Below are 14,387 nucleotides of genomic sequence, written 5' to 3'. Positions count from 1 at the left end.
AGGTTAGGGTACCCACATGTGGGACCATGATTTTTCAAGGTTGGAGTAAGGCTCATCCACATATAGTTATCTTAGAAGTCCAGTCATGGACTCAACTAGCTCCGAGTGGAGCTAGAGCAGACAAAGCAGCGGTGCCACCATCACCTTGTTCCGAGGCAATACATAAAGTCCGAACGACTATGCTAGATGACCATGCTTGTCTGGCAAGATACGCGATCTGGTTTGGATATGGACTCAATCAGATCCTTATAAATCTTAAAGCTCCTACAATCTAAGAATTGGTGTCGTAAGTAATCACAACTCTTAAGAGGGTGCATTATCTACTTAGATGTCCTCTAGGACCCTCCCATCTTAGAACGAGGATTCTATCCTTAAAAGGTCTATTTCTCCACGATATGAATACACCCATCTAGGGTTCTTCTTTGGTAAAGCAATTCCCATACTTGAATTCTCTTGCCCACTACTTGAGTATAAAATTGCTTACTAACTTGATAGCTGTTAGTGCATTTTTTGGTTTCCTTCCTATGTTCCAATGACCTCTTATTTTTCAATGACCCAAAAAATCATTTCCCAAACATAAACTTACCAAACATGAGAAATGCAACAGTTTTCCATTCTCAAACCCTATTTACCACATACCAAATACATCAACACATGTCCTTAAGGATACCATGAATACAAGGCCCATCTATCCGAGCATTGTATACTTGAGCGTTCTCAAGATTCATTAAACCTAATTATTTTAAGTGCGACAAGTTAGCCACTCAATACTACGGTCTAGTGATATTCCTCTTCACTTGTAAGTGAAAGGTCTTGGGTTTGAATCTCATGGATGGAGAATTCGATACCAAATTAGTTTGCCCATTGTGTGGTTTAGCTGAACTCCCCCTCCCTCCCCTTCAGCTAAAAATTATTCCTTTTTTTTTTGGTCAAAAATAAAACTTCATTAATGTTCGGGAATATTACAACCCTTCAAAAACAAAGAAGATATAAAACAAAATAAAGAGGCCCAAGTAATAGGAGAGCAACAATCCAAAGCACAAAGAAAGCCCCATACTTAGGCCCAGAGAAAGTAAAGATAACAAAGCATAACAAAGAAAACCCTAAAACCAAAGTGAGCAGCAAACCGCCAGTAGCCACCAAGGTCACGGCCAGGGAGGAAAAAAACCCAATCAAGAAGTTGAAGAAAGCAACGCAGCACCACAACAGCGCCAAAATAGAAAAAGCACATGAACCAAAGAGTAGATTTGAAAGTGTTGTGCCAAATCAAGACACCCGCCACACCATCCACAACTATAATTGCAAGGGAGGTCAAAACAAGTAGCAAGAGGAAGGAAAAGACAAAGGCAATGTGTAAAACACCCTTGTTACAACGTGAGTCATACCACACCGCCAAATTTTGCCGGCATGCCAGTTCGGCAGCAGGTAAGGGGGATGGGTCAAGTGGCAAGACCGGATCCAACACTCCAAAATCTAAAAATTGGTTATGGGAGGGGAAATATGAGGGATAGCAAGGGGGATGAGAAAATATAAGGTGGGGGTATGCTGAGGAAGGGGAACGGCGTTGGTGGGTAAGGAAAAGAAAATTGAAAATAGAAATTCGAGAGAAGATGAAAGAGATGAGGAAAATGAGGGAGACCTCAAACTAGAGGAACGAAAGCGGCGATGATCACCAAAAAGGCATGCCAAGGACCCAAAAACCGGCAGAGCCGATTTGAAGCAGTGGGAGCTAAAAAAGGGTAAGGGAGAGGAAGAAAAAAGGGAAGGAAAACGAGAAAGACGGTTGTGGAAGGTGTATGAGGGCATGGAAGAGGCTAGGAGGAGGAAAGGAGAGGGTGCCTCCAACCCAAGCCTTAGCAAAGGGCCAGCATCACCATTGAAGCTAGGGTTTGGTGCTCTTTCAATTAAAATATCTCTTGAATCAAACACATAAAGTGCAATTGAAGCTAAAAATTATTCTTTGAATGGAATGCGTGATAACCGACATAATGATGTGATTTTATTTTTATTCTGAAGTCACACTCTAAAAGGTAGGATCAATTCACAATGGGGCTAAGAAATGCTAAAGGTATTTCAGCCTATTTCTGGCCACAGTTAAATGACACACGTCCTCTCAAGATTTTCAACCAGAGAATCACTTATGTTTTGTCAACTTTGTGTCTCAAACCCAAAACCAGAGAACTCCAACAAATTGCGCCGTGTAGGCGTTGGGCATTATTCATGGAGTGACTACATCAATTGACCATGTTGGGCTACTTTGCTTATTGGGCCGTATTGAGTTTAATGCGGTTATTAGCTTTAGCATGCCGATACGTGAGTCCAATTGAAGAGGCTACTTTGCTTTTTTACGCCGTGTAGACTCTGGATGCAAGTAGATGATTTCTATTGAACTTTAGTGTGTCAATGTGTCATATAGCGACTAACAAATCATGCGTTAAACAAAACATGAGATACCAATAAAAGTTTATGAAGCATTTTTCATTTAATTTTCTGTAAAACAAAGGATTTAGGGCTTAACGTCTCCGCCATGGAAATTCAAGTGATTGGCCCAACCAAGAGGATCGATTCTACAACTGTGTTCCATTGTTCCAGTACACAACATTGTGATTGGTGAATTATGTGCACTTCACATCACATGGCAGCGTAGAGAAGGTTATATCATGTACAATGCGCGCATGTTAGCGTAGGCAATGCCTCGAACATACACAGCGTAAACACATTTATGAACCATTGCGTAAACACATTTAGGAATTTACATTTTCACCCTCAAACCCCCACACAAGGAACATAGGGAAAAGTTGGAATACAACAAAATTAGAGAAAAATGGAAAAAATTAAAAACGCAATCAAACCCATTTAAAATCTCCCTCCTATACCAAACCTTTGCTTCTTCAAACCTTTATGAGAATAAAAGCCAACGCTAATTAACGAATTAGACCTTCGTAACCCAAGCTTGAACCTGAAAAAACATCAATCCCATTTACAGATGACTGCTCCTACATGTCAGCGAGCCAAGTCCTCGCTCCCAATGCCTACACTAGACTTGTCTACCATCCGCACATTGTATTGTTCATATACTCTTGCTCGGTTCTCTGCCCACCACTGTTCTGCTTGTTTCTCACTAAATCGTTTCCGACTGCATTCAACAACAACAACAACAACAAAGCCTTTTCCCATTAAGTGGGGTCGGCTATATGAATCCTAAAACGCCATTGCGCTCGGTTTTGTGTCATGTCCTCTGTTAGATCCAAGTACTCTAATTCTTTTCTTAGGGTCGCTTCCAAAGTTTTCCTAGGTCTTCATCTACCCCTTCGGCCCTGAACCTCTATCCCGTAGTCACATCTTCGAACTGGAGCGTCAGTAGGCCTTCTTTGCACATGTCCAAACCCATTTTGTGTACGTGTTGATGCTTCACCGCCCAACATTCTGTGCCATACAGCATCGTCGGCCTTATTGCCATCCTATAAAATTTTCCCTTAAGCTTCAGTGGCCTACGACGGTCACACAACACGTCGGATGCACTCTTCCACTTCATCCATCCAGCTTGTATTCTATGGTTGAGATCTCCATCTAATTCTTTGTTCTTTTGCAAGATAGATCCTAGGTAGTGAAAATGGTCGCTCTTTGGTATTTCCTGATCTCCGATCTTCACCCCTAACTCATTTTGGCCTCCATTTGCACTGAACTTGCACTCCATATATTCTATCTTTGATCGGCTTAGGCGAAGACCTTTAGATTCCAACACTTCTCTCCAAAGGTTAAGCTTTGCATTTACCCCTCCTGAGTTTCATCTATCAACACTATATCGTTTGCGAAAAGCATACACCAAGGAATATCATCTTGAATCTGTCCTGTTAACTCATCCATTACCAATGCAAAAAGGTAAGGACTTAAGGATTGTTGATGCACAAAATCAGTGAGGACTTTGGTACAACAGAAAGTATTAAGTTTGTGATCTTCGCTAGATTGCTCTGGTCATTAGTGTGGATAAGTATGTAAATGGATAGAGACAGGAAAGCAAACACAAGATGTACGTGGTTCACCCAGATTGGCTACGTCCACGGAGTATTTGAGTTCTCATTAATTGTGAAGGGTTTACACAAGTACATAGGTTCAAGCTCTCCTTTAGTGAGTACAAGTGAATGATTTAGTACAAATGACATTAGGAAATATTGTGGGAGAATGATCTCGTAAATCACGAAACTTCTAAGTACCGAAGTGTGGTATCGTCTTCACTTGCCTTATCTGTCTCATAGGTAAATGTGGCATCTTCTCTGGAAGTACTCTTCCTCCATCCAGGGGTGGTATCTTTAACTGGTGGAGATGCACAAGGTAATGTATCAATTTCACTTGAAGCTTACTTGTAGTTTCAGGCTTGGTCAAGCGTGATACAAACCATGTAGCAGAAGTCCCCCAAATCGCCGAGCTAGGGGATCTGCTGAAAGAGGTGACAGACAAGGTAAGCAATCAGAGCTCCAAGTAATCAGTCCCAGATCAGAAGTTTGATTTAGAGTTCCGACTGATTGTTCTCATTCTCCCTATCTTGCAGGCAGCATGAAGGATAAAGAGAAGAAAAAGGAGAATAGATGATATGAGATACTTTTGCTTTTGAAAAAGTAACTTTCCACAAGCTTATTCTTGAACTAGGCTGGAGGGTTTTCTGGTTTCCTCCAGAGTATAAGGCTGACTGAAGAATTTGAGGGTCAAAACAAGTCCATCAAATCTAGAGTACGTTTGACCCTGCTGATATGGGATACTTTTGCTGTTGACAAAGTAATGAATGTATCGGCACGTGTTCTGTTACGCTTGTCTCCACATGTTTCCTTGTATCCTTCTCACTTTCCCTATCTGTTCCTCAGGCATATGTGGTATCTTCTCTAGAAGCATAAGATGTTGAAGATGAGTATTCGAGAGCAATTTCAGGTAATTAATCAGGTAAGGGGTTCCAGGCAGTCAGTTCCTGGCTGGAAGCTTGATTTCAAGTGCTGACTGATTGCTCTCTTTCTCCTTGTCTTGCAGGTAAGAACAAGGCCAAAGGAAAAGACAGGGAAAAAGCATGATATGGGATACTATTGCTTTTAACCCTAATGATATGAGATATTCTTTCTCTGGTGTAGCTTGTTTGCAGAGGTATTATCAGGGGGAAAGAAAGCTGAGTATTTCGAGAGGCTTTGTTAGGAGTGCCTTCTCAGATATGAGGAAGGGTTGAGCATTTTTGCAGGTCTGCCTATCCGTTGAGGATGGAGGTCGACATATATAGGAGTCTCCCTAACAACAATTAGTAATGCTATTCCTTTACCCTGCTTGGTCATAGCACGGTAGTGGGAGCTGCTAGCTTCACGTGTGTTAGAGCAATTTGAAAAAGTGGTCTGTGATATCTGGAAAGCTAATGTTGCGTGTGAAGATTACAAACAAGCTTTATCCAAGGAGATCTGGCTCTCAAAGTTGAGAAAGCGGTGCCTCTTCGGTTTTCGAACAAGCAATCCTTTCAGGGATCTGGCTCTCGAGATTCAGATAACGGTGCCTTTTCTATTTTTGAGAAAGCAATCTTGCTGGGAGTCTGGCTCTCAAGATTCAGAGAGCGGTGTCTCTTCGATTTTTGAGAAAGTAATCATGTTGGGAGTCTGGCTCTCGAGATTCGGAGGGTGGTACCTTTTCGATTTTGGAGCAAGCAATCTTGTTGGGAGTGTTTTCTCGAATATGAGTAAAGGTTGGGCATGTTTGCTAGTCTACCTTGCCACGGAGCACAGAGGTTGACACACATAGACTTTCCAATTATCCAGCAGTGGTGCTGTTCCTTTACCCTTGTGCGTAATAATATGGTAGCTAGACTTTCAAAATTTATGTGTCTAAACTTTGTTAGTGCTGTTTCTTTGCTATTCTTTTACCCTTCTTGGTCATAGCGATGTAGTGGGAGCTGCAAGCTTCACGTGTCTAAACTTTGTCAGAGATCTTTGGAAAAGTTATCTGTGGTACCCATAAGCTGATGGTGCGTGTGGAAAGTGGATGATTGAACAGTAAGATTCACGTGCTTTCTACTTCACCAGAAATCTTCAACAGAATGCCCGTAATTTCAGCAAAGCTGAGTGTGCATGTGATAGGTGTTGACAAGGCTGAAAAAAGCAGGTGCCTCTTCGATTTCTAAGATCGGCCCTCGTGGTCTCTGAGCAGCCCAGCTTTTGAGAAAGCAAGCGCCTCTTCGATTTCTGAGATCGACCTTCGTGGTCTTTGAGCAACCCAGCTTTTGAGAAAGTAAACGCCTCTTCGATTTCTGAGATCGGCCCTCGTGGTCTCTAAGCAGCCCAGCTTTTGAGAAAGCAAACGCCTCTTCCATTTCTGGGTAGGCGATTCTTCGATTTCTGAAGCTCTGTTGAGTGCAGATTTTTATAGAGGCTGGCATTAAGTTCCAAAACACACTTGAATTTCCACCAGTAGAAGCTCCATTCTTGCACTTCTAAGATCTTGATTTGTCCGACCTCTTCTCTCTTCAACACCTTTGAAAATGTCTAGCCCCTCCGACTGTCGTTTTGACTTGAACCTTGTTGAAGAGGCAGCCATGCCTTCTCCAGACAACATATGGCGCCTATCCTTCTTATCCCCTACTGATCCTCTTACCGTTAGGAATTCCATGATGAAGAATGATATGACCGTTGCGGTGGTGGCCAGGAACCTTCTCACTCCCAAAGATAACAAACTACTTTCCAAACGGTTTGATGAGTTGGCTGTTAAGGATTCTCTGGCTCTGAGTGTTCAGTGTGCAGGTTCTGTGTCTAATATGGCCCAACGCCTATTTGCTCGAACCCGCCAAGTTGAATCATTGGCGGCTGAAGTGATCAGTCTCAAACAGGAGATTAGAGGGCTCAAGCATGAGAATAAACAGTTGCACTGGCTCGCACATGACTATGCTACAAACATGAAGAGGAAGCTTGACCAGATGAAGGAATCTGATGGTCAGGTTTTACTTGATCATCAGCGGTTTGTGGAATTGTTCCAAAGGCATTTATTGCTTTGGTCTTCTGGGGCTGTACCGCGTAATGAAGCTCCAAATGATCAACCTCTGATGCCTCCTCCTTCTAGGGTGCTGTCCAGTACTGAGGCTTTGAATGATCCCCCTCCGGTGCCTTCTCTTTCTGGGGCTCTACCGACTGCTGAGCCTTCTCCTAAGCAACCTTTGTGAAGGCACCCTCTTGTTTATTTATTTTGACTCATGTATATGTACATATTTGTAACTTATCGGGGATATCAATAAATAAGCTTTGCTTCATTTCAACATATTGTGTTAAATACACCAAAGCCTTCTTCACTGAGTGGGGTCGGCTATATGAATCTTAGAACGCCATTGTGCTCGGTCATGTGTCATGTCCTCCGTTAGATCCAAGTACTCTAAGTCTTTTCTTAGAGTCTCTTCCAAAGTTTTCCTAGGTCTTCCTCTACCCCTTCGGCCCTGAACCTCTGTCCCATAGTCGCATCTTCTAACCGGAGCGTCAGTAGGCCTTCTTTGCACATGTCCAAACCACCGTAACCGATTTTCTCTCAGCTTTCTTACAATTTCGGCTACTCCTACTTTACCTCAGATATCCTCATTCCTAATCTTTTCCTTTCTCGTGTGCCCACACATCCAACGAAGCATCCTCATCTTCGCTACACCCATTTTGTGTATGTGTTGATGCTTCACCGCCCAACATTCTGTGCCATACAGCATCGTCGGCCTTATTGTTGTCCTATAAAATTTTCCCTTGAGCTTCAGTGGCATACGGCGGTCACACAACACACTGGATGCACTCTTCCACTTCATCCATCCAGCTAGTATTCTATGGTTGAGATCTCCATCTAATTCTCCGTTCTTTTGCAAGATAGATCCTAAGTAGCGAAAACGATCGCTCTTTGGTATTTCCTGATCTCCAATCCTCACCCCTAACTCATTTTGGCCTCCATTTGTACAGAACTTGTACTCCATATATTCTGTCTTTGATCGGCTTAGGCGAAAACCTTTAGATTCCAACACTTCTCTCCAAAGGTTAAGCTTCGCATTTACCCCTTCCTGAGTTTCATCTATCAACACTATATCGTCTACGAAAAGCATACACCAAGGAATATCATCTTGAATATGTCATGTTAACTCATCCATTACCAACGCAAAAAGGTAAGGACTTAAGGATGAGCCTTAATGTAATCCTACAGTTATAGGGAAGCTTTCGGTTTGTCCTTCATGAGTTCTTACGGCAGTCTTTGCTCCTTCATACATATCCTTTATAGCTTGGATATATGCTACTCGTACTCCTTTCTTCTCTAAAATCCTCCAAAGAATGTCTCTTGGGACCCTATCATACGTTTTTTCCAAATCTATAAAGACCATGTGTAAATCCTTTTTCCCATCTCTATATCTTTCCATCAATCTTCGTAAGAGATAGATTGCCTCCTTGGTTGGGCGCCCTGGCATGAACCCGAATTGGTTATCCGAAACCCGTGTCTCTTGCCTCAGTCTATGCTCAATGACTTTCTCCCAGAGCTTCATTGTATGACTCATTAGCTTAATACCCCTATAGTTCATGCAATTTTGTACGTCGCCCTTATTCTTGTAGATAGGCACCAAAGTGCTCTTTCACCACTCATTTGGCATCTTCTTCGTTTTCAAAATCATATTGAAATGGTCAGTGAGCCATGCTATACCTGTCTCTCCCAAGACTTTCCACACTTCGATCGGTATATCGTCTGGGCCCACTGCTTTTCTATGCTTCATCTTCTTCAAAGCTACAACCACTTCTTCCTTTCTGATTCGACGATAAAAAGAGTAGTTTCTACACTCTTCTGAGTTACTCAACTACCCTAAAGAAGTACTCCTTTCATATCCTTCATTGAAAAGATTGTGAAAATAACCTCTCCATCTGTCTTTGACCGCGTTCTCTGTAGCAAGAACATTTCCATCCTCATCCTTGATGCACCTCACTTGGTTTAGGTCCCTTGTCTTCTTTTCCCTTGCTCTAGCTAGTTTATAGATATTCAACTCTCCTTCTTTTGTATCTAGTCGCTTATACATATCGTCATAAGCCGCTAACTTAACTTCTCTCACAACTTTCTTGGCCTCTTGCTTCGCTCTTCTATACCTTTCACCATTTTCATCGGTCATGTCCTTGTATAAAGCTTTACAACATTCCTTCTTAGCCTTCACCTTTGTTTGTACCTCCTCATTCCACCACCAAGATTCCTTTTGGTGTAGAGCAAAGCCCTTGGACTCTCCTAATACCTCTTTTGCTACTTTTCGGATACAACTAGCCATGGAATCCCACCTTTGGCTAGCTTCCCCCTCTCTATCCCACACACACTAGGTGATTACTTTCTCTTTGAAAATGGCTTGTTTTTCTCCTTTTAGATTCCACCATCTAGTCCTTGGGCACTTCCAAGTCTTGTTCTTTTTTCTCACTCTTTTGATATGTACATCCATCACCAACAAGCGATGTTGATTAGCCAAGCTCTCTCCCTGTATAACTTTGCAATCCTTACAAGTTATACGATCCCCTTTCCTCATTAGAAGAAAATCTATTTGTGTTTTTGACGACCCACTCTTGTAGGTGATCACATGTTCTTCTCTCTTCTTAAAGAAGGTGTTGGCTAAGAAGAGATCATATGCCATTGCAAAATCCAAGATAGCTTCCCCATCCTCGTTTCTCTCCCCAAAACCATGGCCACCATGAAAACCTCCATAGTTGCCTGTCTCCCTGCCCACGTGTCCATTTAAATCTCCTCCTATAAATAACTTCTCCGTCTGGGCAATTCCCTGCACCAAGTCTCCAAGGTCTTCCCAAAATTTCTCCTTCGAACTCGTTTCTAGCCCTACTTGAGGTGCGTACGTACTAATCACATTGATGAGTTCTTGTCCTATTACAATCTTGATTGCCATGATTCTATCTCCTACCCTCTTGACATCTACAACATCTTGTGTCAAGGTCTTGTCCACGATGATGCCAACACCGTTTCTCGTTCTATTTGTGCCCGAATACCAAAGTTTAAACCCTGAGTTTTCTAGATCCTTTGCCTTAAGACCAACCCACTTAGTTTCTTGTAGGCACATAATATTTATCCTTCTCCTCACCATAACTTCCACTACTTCCATAGATTTTCCCGTTAAGTTTCCTATATTCCACGTTCCTAAACGCATTCTACTCTCTTGAACTCTACCCTTCTGTCCTAGCTTCTTCACCGTCCCCCGTCCAATAGGATCAAAGTACTTCTTTTGTGTGTCATGTGTAAAGTTGATATGAGCATATGCTCCCAAACAACTTTGAGTGGAGTCGTTTGAAAAGAAGTTTCTATGGCCTCCTTGCTCATTTAACACTGCATCCGGGTGCCGATGGAGATACAGCGACCCTTACTCACTTATCACTGTGATCGGGCCACACAGTGCGCCACTTACGGGTGACGCCCTAGCTTTAGTGCGATTTCGTTCTTGATTCATTTTCATAAGGATTCGACGTAATCGAGGAGTGCCGGCTGTCGACTACCTGACGCCCTCCCCCTCCTCCTTTACCCGGGCTTGGGACCAGCAATGTAAGAAAACTTACACAGGCGGAGTTTTCCGACTGCATTCAACAATGATATAAATTAGGAATACAGTATGAGTATACTAATGATATGTTAAACTTCTATAGTTCTCACTAAATCGCTTCCGACTGCATTCAGCAATGATATAAATTGGGAATACAGTATGGTATACTAATTATATGTTAAACTTCTATAGTGCATATAAAATTCTCTCTCTCTCTCTCTCTCTCTCTATCTCTATATATATATATATATATATATATATATTATTCTCTCACAGATACTGTACCAACATAAGCAATCTATGAATCCAACCCACTTATTAGGTAGATTTTTGCCTGAAAACAGTCTAGAGTTTGGAAAGAGAACATTATACTATATGGAAAACTAACCAAAACACCCTCAAAACTTTACTTTTAATCATCAGGACAGATTTTTTCAAAAATACCGATCCTACCCTTCACACATATGTACAAGATTGGGTCAGTTTTATGCAAAGTTCATGTGGATACATCCAAAAGAAGAAAAAAGTGATTGACATTTTCAGAAAGCATTTGCATGCAAAAGGATATGTGGCAACAACCAAGACAATATAGATTCACATGCAAAAGAAAATGTGGTAAATGTTGGAAGTATGCCCACAAAGCCACTCATTTGATGTAATAGCTTTTGGAATACTTATTGTATTAAACTTTTATATGTTTAATGAAGGGCAAAGCTTATTGTTAATCACTATTTATTGTATCTTGTGTTTAAGCAATAAGGGAATCCAAGGAATGTATTTGATCTAAGAGATAAGTGATTTAAGTAAGTTAGATTAACGAGACCTTTCTCTTATGTTCGTTCCTAAAACGTTCCTAGCCATATGAAGGAAAAATTTTGTCCTAGCTAAGAACAAGTATGAACATTTGAATACATATGCATACTATTAACTCATTAATATAGTCATGCATCCAAAAACAATTCAATAAAACCCATGACTTTCAAAGCCTAGTATATGGTGAACCAAAATGAACTCTTTAACAACATTAAAGAGAAAGAAGAATTTAGTGATTCTTTACCCTTGAAGCTCATCCTTGTTTACACAAGGGATTCACCCAAGTGGAGGGCCTTCAAGTCACCTCCAAGCTCCTTGAATCCTTCTTGTGTTTTCCTCCTTTAGTGCTCCTTTGATGATTTGAGGAAAAAGGATTTGTTCTCCAAAACACCAAAAGCTTGATGTCTCTAAGTCTCTTCACCAAGGTTGTATCTTGTGAAGATGATATGGATGATTAAAAGAAGAAGAGATTGCTAGATATTTCTTCCTTTAATGGCCGGCCTCTTAGAAGAAATAGAGAGAAAATGTCTCATCAAATTTCAACTTACCAAACCCTAAAGCTATAAAGTTGAATTTATACTTCATTTCTTTGGTGAGTGGCAAACTTGCAATTAAGCAAACTTTGCCCATCCAACCCCAATGGCCGGCCTCCTTGGTGTTATTGGGCTATTTGCCCATTTTGTTTTAGTTGTCATACAACTTAAACATAATGGGCCTTTTGGACCAAAACGCTTTTGGGCCCCGAAACCCAAAACCAACATATAAGCCCAATACGAACCTTTCGTATAATTAATTAACTAATTAATTAATCTTGACCATTCTTCAATTAAACCATTTAATTGCTTATCCATTTCATTTGATTTCTTCACATACATCCTTACTCGGTGTACGATCCATTAGGTTCTAATTAGCGAGGCAGTGGGCGATGTTACTTTTAACTATCGATTATGAATTGAAACCACATTTCAATTCTCCCTTTCATTGATTAGTGTTTGCTAACCATTAGGGCTTCCACAAACCATGGTTGACGCCTAGCAGCATGTCATGGTTACCCAAGCTAAGTAGAATTGGTTGGAGAACCTATCCAGTTACAACTACAATGCAATACGGTCCTTCTCTAATACAATACTCTTAATCACATTGTTTAAGTGATAGTTTGTTTCATGTCTACTATCCAATGTGATTCTTTCTTATATGATTCCCTTGAATATGATTTGGAACAACCTTCCTTTAGTCATATTCATTTGCTTTGGCCAAAGACTTTAGAATCATATCTTAGAGTATTCTCCCTCCACCATGGAAGGTTAGAGATCCCTTGTTGTACATTCATATGCCTACATGACTAGATAGCTTGACCCCAACAATGCCGTGGACACTCCGAGGGAATGCCGTTGACAGGATCAAAGATCAAGGACCTAACCATTAGACATCTATGATGCCTCAGGTCAAAGGACTACTTTGCATATTGCAACCTTAGAGTTCTTACATGACATGTATGTTCAAACTCTGATTTGATCGTAGTTCAGTGTACTCGATTACTATTTCGAGCACCTATGTGTCTGTCTTAGTGTCCAACACCAAATCACTTGAGACTAGTCATACTCACACTTGAGTCAACATAACACATACTAACCTTAACGGATTGTCAATGCCCAATTGGCAATCCTATGGCTAGGAACGTTTTAGGAATGAACATAAGAGAAAGGTCTCGATAATCTAACTCACTTAGATCACTTATCTCTTAGAACAAATACATTCCTTGGATTCACTTATTGCTTAAACACATGATACAATAAACAGTGATTAACAATAAGATTTGCCCTCCATTAAACATATAAAAGTTTAACATAATAAGTATTCCAAAAAGCTATTACATCAAATGAGTGGCTTTGTGGGCATATTTCCAACAATCTCCCACTTGCACTCAAAGCCACCTTCCCATGTATCTTATACCCATCTTTTCCATATGACGGTCAAGCTGGATTTGAGACATTGGCTTTGTGAGTGGATCTGCTACGTTATCGGCTGAAGCAACTTTGAGGATGTTTATTTTCCCCTCGGCAGCATATCTTCTAATGATATTAAAGCGTCTGTCAATATGCTTGTTCTTTTGATGTGCCCTGGGTTCCTTGGCTTGAGCTATCGCCCCATTATTATCACAGTACAAAGTTACTGGTGATGTAATGGTTGGAACCACTCCAAGTTTAGTAATGAACTTCATCATCCAGAACGCTTCTTTGCCGGCTTCAGCTGCAGCGACATATTCAGCCTCTGTCGTGGAATCAGCAATTACACTTTGCTTCTTGCTTTTCCAACTGACAGCCCCACCATTCAGAGTGAATACATATCCGGAGTTGGAACTTCTATCATCGACGTCAGATTGGAAATCTGCGTCTGTATAGCCTTCCACTCGCAACTCTGATGCTCCTCCATATACGAGGAACATGTCCTTTGTTCTTCTTAAGTACTTAAGGACCGTCTTGACAGCTATCCAGTGTTCTGATCCTGGGTTAGATTGATATCGACTAGTAATGCTCACAGCATATGCGATATCAGGCCTCGTGCATATCATGGCATACATGAGACTCCCTATGGCAGAAGCATAAGGAATATAACTCATTTGCCGTATCTCTTCAGGAGTTTTAGGTTCCATGGATTTAGAAAGGTGAATTCCATGTCCAACAGGAAGAAAACCTTTCTTAGATTGTTCCATTTGGAACCTACTTAGCACCTTATCAATGTACATAGATTGGGATAATCCAATTAATTTTCTGGATCTATCACGATAGAGCTTTATCCCAAGTACATAAGATGCATCTCCCAAATCTTTCATGTGGAAGGTTTTGGACAACCACATTTTTACAGAAGAAAGTACTGCAGTGTCATTCCCGAATAGTAATATGTCATCTACATATAACACTAGGAATACAACTGCATCCCCAACGACCTTTTGATAAACACAATTGTCGTCTTCGTTTTGAGTAAAACCAAACGTTTTGATCTCATTGTCGAAACGAATGTTCCAGCTCCT

General features: G+C 41.1%; 1 protein-coding gene across 2 annotated transcripts in view; it reads right to left on the bottom strand.

Annotated features, from left to right (window-relative positions):
- Positions 1–2,636: 2,636 nt before the first annotated feature.
- The window catches only part of LOC103407895 (pentatricopeptide repeat-containing protein At5g27110), a 56,215-nt gene continuing 44,464 nt past the window's right edge, over positions 2,637–14,387 (bottom strand). For both annotated transcript variants that reach the window (XM_070819152.1, XM_070819151.1), the window contains one exon: positions 2,637–3,136. The gene's annotated coding sequence lies outside the window, so the exon portion shown is untranslated. The remainder of the gene's footprint in view (positions 3,137–14,387) is intronic.

Source organism: Malus domestica, chromosome 03 (assembly GCF_042453785.1).
Source record: "Malus domestica chromosome 03, GDT2T_hap1".
In the NCBI taxonomy this organism is placed as follows: Eukaryota; Viridiplantae; Streptophyta; class Magnoliopsida; order Rosales; family Rosaceae; genus Malus; species Malus domestica.
The sequence above is the reverse complement of the archived record's forward strand: the minus strand, read 5'-3'. Positions and strand labels throughout refer to the sequence as shown.